Genomic DNA, 5,262 nt, shown 5'->3' with positions numbered 1-5,262 from the left:
GAGGTTGCTTTTGAAAATTGGAAACCTCAATAGAAATCATAGGAAATGATCATAAGAAATGCTGTATCTCAGGTTTTCAGGCAGTGCTGCTTTACTGACTGCAAGGTCTGTATTGTTTGAGGCCACTGCCTGCATGAGCAGACCTGCCCACCTCCATGATCATCAAGAAACCTTGTACCAGTAGGAGGAGGGAGCACCCTGATTTTTCTGCTCTCCCACATTGGCAGCCTACTGAAAATCTGAAAAAATGAGTGCTTCAGAGCAGACTTGTGGCTGGTTTTCATTATCCAAAGAAAGACAAAAACACTTAATACAAACAGCTTTGCTTTTTTTCAAAGCTGCTTTTCTTTGTACTTGTGATTGTCTTGCTATACACCAAGTATTTCAGGGCTATTCACTTGAGACCATAAACTTTAGAAAATTAGTAGGGTTTGAAAACTTAAAAACTTGCTTTTCTCTTCCTATTAACAATAGGAATGGTTTAGAAGGTATTTTAGCTGTAGAGGAAAAGAAAACCCAGTAAAATGGAGTTGCTTCTTAATGTAAAACAGGCATTTGCTATATTCTTCATGTTGAATAAAAGAGTATGGTAACAGACAAAAGACAAACATTACTAGCATTTTATTAAAGAGAAATACAGATATTGAATGCTGCTGTTACTGCAGTAGCTGAAGGTGACAAAACACACTTATGGGGTTCCTTTTTGGGGCCATAGGAAATAAAAAGTGACCAAAGCAAACGGGTTTACTCATGGAACGCACATGTGCTTGGGTAGTGCCAAGGCAAAAGGAGTGCTAGAAAACAGCCTCAGCTCTGGTATGTCAGGTTTTGTACAAAGAAGGTGGGAATGCATGCTGAAAGAGCAGAATCAAAATGGAAAAGTACTCTTCAGAAATCAGCTTAAGCCATAAGACTGCATCTGTGTCCTTTGGGGAGGAAAGAGCCACATCCCACTGCTTTTCTTCTGCCAAACCTGAAATGAGAAATGTTGCCCATGTGCCAGTGTCTAGGGGAGGATTTCCAGACTTCTGAGCTGTCCAGGCTCAGAAGGAGGAGATGAACTCAAAGCTGCAAGGAAGAGCCTGTGTCTCAGAGAGGGCTGAATTGCAACCATACTTCTCTCTCTGGTGTTCCCAGTGTGTTCAGATTCTCTCCAGTCAGTGTGCTAGTGGTTGCACATCCCATTCAGGTACTCCTAACTCTCCCTTTACAATGTGTGACATTACTTTCTGTAGGAACTATGGTGTCTAGCTCAGGAATTTAACTCTGGAAAACATAAGCTGGAAGTTCTGAGTGGCAATGAAAAATATAACCCTTGTGGTTCAGGGTATAAGCCTGATCTGCTGTGACTATACAAGGAATGTTTTCCTAGGAAATCAGTCTAAATGTCCTTATTTTTATTTAGTATTGACAAAGTTTTAAAGAGAAATAGTGAAAAAGTACAAAATACCTAGGAAGTGAAGGGTGTATGATTTTAGTTATAGCTTGATTTTTTGTACAATAGATGAAATATGAATGATTGCAAAGTACTCTGAAATATAGTGTTTCTATATTTAAATGGATAGTTTGTGGGATGCCATTTTGAAGTGCTAAGGTGAAAAGATGACTGAAGTCATAGTGTTTAAATGAGTGATATGTATGGGTCTAAAAACCATCCATAAGGAAGCAACTTTTTTTCATAGAAACGACTTTTTTTTTCATAGAGTCATTGGACTTTTACTGGGAGTAAAGAAGTGCCGTGTAATGTGAACAGACAAGGCAGGCTGCTGGAGGAACAGAGAGATTGGGTTTGTTTTCTTTGGAAGTGTCAGTTTTAGCCTGCCTCAGATTGAAACCAATCAGATTGCTAGGGCTCTTGTTCACTTATTTCACTGCTGGGGTTCTATGCTCTTGTCCTCCCAGGAGAGCTCTTGTGTTCCTTTCTCTATTGCTGTCTCTCAAGCTGTTGATATGATCATTAAGCACAATAACATGATTAAGCAAAAATAGATGTGAAGGACCAAAGAATCAGATATGAATCTGTAATGTTCCAAGCAGTGCAGGGTTCCTGTCCAACTGCACTGCTCAGATAACATAAGATACAGCTTTTAGGTTTTAAATGCAGGGCTATTTTTAATCAATATTCAGTATATTCTTCTTAAATAATTTTCGCAATACTGTCTGGGAAATTTTCTACCCTGTAAAGTAGAGTTATATTAATAATGACTATATGAGAAATCTTAGCCTGCTTTTACTTACATCTGAAGTATAAATTATACTTTTAGAACTGGTTTAGGTAGTTATTTATGAGTATGCCATATCTGATGGTGATGTACGATGAGGCAAGCCGTCATTAGTATCCTCACGTTAATTGAAAACTGTGTGAATCCTACAACTACAACCTTAGTTGAAGTTTGCCAGCCTGCATGGACCACCAGCATCATCTAAAGAAGAAAAAAAACCAAACGTTTAAGCCATTGAGCATCCCACCCACACTTCCACTCATTAGTTCCACTCAGCCTGTACTAATACTGCAGTTGTGCATCAGTAGTGCACTATGACCATCTGGCTAACCCCAGAAAGACATGTGGGCAGCTTATCGTCAAAGATGAATACCGGCTTTTAGCAACAGCACTAACAGCTGTATCAGGCCAGAGAATGGAAAATAGATCTCCCTAAGTTCATCTTCTTCCGTAAGAGACTGAATGACCTGGGTTTGAACAGTGCTGTTTTAGATGAAGACACTTGGTCAGATTTGCAAGTACTTCCTTGTCTCTTGGTAAAATGTGCTACACTGCTGATTATAGCTAAAGATCATCAGTTATGGCATGAATCTATAGGACATATTAGCAGATGAATATTTTTCCTAACCTAGTGGAAATGAGGAATACTCTATGGAGATAAAAAGATGGGAGAGTTACTTGTAACCATTCGTATGATCTTTAGCTTTCTCTTCCTAGTAAGCATTACATACTTGCTGTGAGCAGTTTGAAACTGTTTTTGAAGATGTCTTCTTTAACTCTTGCATGTGTACATCTATCACATCTTAGAAAGTAGTTTTGGACAGAGAAGTAGAATATTTTTATTTCAAATCAAGGTCATGTATCCTATCCAGCAATGAGAAGTGTTGCACTGCTTCCTGGATTACTCACTTCTTCACTTCTTGCTTACCTGTTGTGAAACTAATGTGTTCCAGAAAGGCCAGAGTTACTTGAGCATCTGAATTCCTACAGGGAGCATGAGGGTGAAGTACTTTTTAATCGTTTTGACTCACAAATGATGCAAAACCAAGTACATGGAGGAAAGACATATATAGGGAGGCATGCTGCTTCATTCATCACCCCAAGGACGAATCGTGAATCATTCATACAAACTGAGATTTGATTCTTTCTGCCTCTTGGCCATTATATGATATTATTTTTGTCTCTTCATTTTATGTTAAACAGGAAATGACTTTTCTTCTCTCTTAAGAGGGCACCTTTGTATCATCTGCTTTGTTAAATGATACCGTAGGCTTAGTTCTCCTTGTAAAAGTGTAGCCATAATAAAAATGCTGAACGCATACTTACTGCCAGCAAAGAATATGGAACATGCATAATAGTCATATTTAAAGTAAAAATAAAAGAAAAAATGCTTTTCAATTTTTAAAGGCAAATCCCAGTGTTTTCTGCACACTGTGGTGTAATGGTCCTGAATGAACTGTAGTGCTGTGAGCTTGCAGTGGCTTTACAATTACCTAGTCAGCCACCCTACAGAAGTGTACATGCAAATATGTTGTTCTTTGTACAAATAATATTTCAAGTGACAGACTTGCAAACAGGCAAAGTCACTCCTTGCAAATAACCAAGAGAGGGGAAAACAGGATGATGAACATTCCTAATATTTTGCTGATTCTTTTCATCTCAACCCAGTCCCTTTATTCTAAGCTCCATTATTAGCTATACACATGGCAACTACAGCTATATGACTGTGTGCTAGGAAGGTAAAGGGCAGGTAGGAAAAATTCCTCTGATCCTTTCTTATCCCCCCATCTGCAGAGTGCCCTGGAAGAGGCAGACAGAATAAATAAAAAACACAGATCCACCTCTTGACTGGCCTTCTACAGTCATTACTATCACCAGGCTCTTGCTGGCGTTTTCCAAGGAAGCCATGCCTAGCTCACACATCCAAATCCAGTATCTTCTGCTGTAATAATGCTTTTTTTTTAACCAAAGATACTCTCCCTCAACCCTTCAGTCACTAACCACAGAACCTTTTAGACAAACTAACAACCTGTTAACACCACACTCCCCTCCAACCCCACTTTATTCTGTAAGACCTTAAGAAGAATCTGAAACTGAACCCAGCTGCTTCTTGTTTCTGAGGTAATTGCCTATTTCTACAGCTGCTTCAGGGATGGGATCAGGTTTTACATGGCTCATGATAGGAGCAATTTTTCTTTTTTTCTCTGTACTCAGCTTCTGATCTTCACACACTGCTTTCTTGGTCGTAAGCACCACATCTTTCTCAGAAAGCAAGAAGAGATTCACCACATCTATAGCAGAAAAGGTACAGGTTAAAAGCTGGGTTTTCGCATGAGGTGTGTACGTGAGCTTGTGATTGGAAATGCATAGCATACTCAGGAGACTAACTTGCAAGTGTTTTTATTGCTTCAACTTGCTTTAGCAAGGTCACTATGTAGAAACATAAGAGGCAATTGAACTTTATCTGAGTAAAACTGGGTGGTTTAAGTTGCAAGGAATTGAGAGAGCTACACCAAAACTGCCAAGGCATGCAGTCAAAAGATTGACTTAAAATTGCCTAATGTGGTTCCTGAGTGCATGCTTACTGTGATGCTCTCTACTGATTTATCAGTGCGTACTGTTTATTTTCTACTTTGTTGTTGCTCAGAATGCTTAAAAAAACCCAACCAAAGCAACTTTATTTTTTTTGTAGTGTGCAATATTGTGTCAAATGTTGTCTGGACTTTAGAGTAGATAAATACAAAATCTGGTGTTCACAGCAATATTCAGTAGGTTTGACTGCATGGCTATAGCTCTCTTTGCTACTGCATTTAGCTCACTTACAGAGCTATTTTAGCACGAGGTTCTGCTGCACTGCTAGAAAGTGCATCCCATGCACCGGAGGAAGGCCAAGATCCTGTGGATTGGAAATAAAGATTTTCAATATAGATTGAATGCAACAGGCACATTAAAGCTTCTAAATTATTCTGTAGCAGAAATGGCTTGTGCTTTGTTGATTTGGAATATGGACAAATCTGTTGTATGGCTCTGTAGCCTTGCT

General features: G+C 39.0%; 1 long non-coding RNA gene across 1 annotated transcript; it reads right to left on the bottom strand.

The window, feature by feature from the left end:
• Positions 1-2,346: 2,346 nt before the first annotated feature.
• On the bottom strand, positions 2,347-4,243 carry LOC133275253 (uncharacterized). Its single transcript, XR_009745450.1, has 3 exons — positions 4,064-4,243; positions 3,151-3,206; positions 2,347-2,423 (listed from the first exon to the last, which is right to left on the bottom strand). It is a non-coding gene; the product is annotated as an uncharacterized LOC133275253 (long non-coding RNA).
• Between the last annotated feature and the right edge of the window lie 1,019 nt (positions 4,244-5,262).

The sequence above is a fragment of the Pezoporus flaviventris genome, unplaced genomic scaffold, assembly GCF_033815535.1.
Source record: "Pezoporus flaviventris isolate CSIRO_AGI_PZ_B2104156 unplaced genomic scaffold, CSIRO_AGI_Pfla_v1 ptg000002l, whole genome shotgun sequence".
NCBI lineage: Eukaryota > Metazoa > Chordata > Aves > Psittaciformes > Psittacidae > Pezoporus > Pezoporus flaviventris.
The sequence above is the reverse complement of the archived record's forward strand: the minus strand, read 5'-3'. Positions and strand labels throughout refer to the sequence as shown.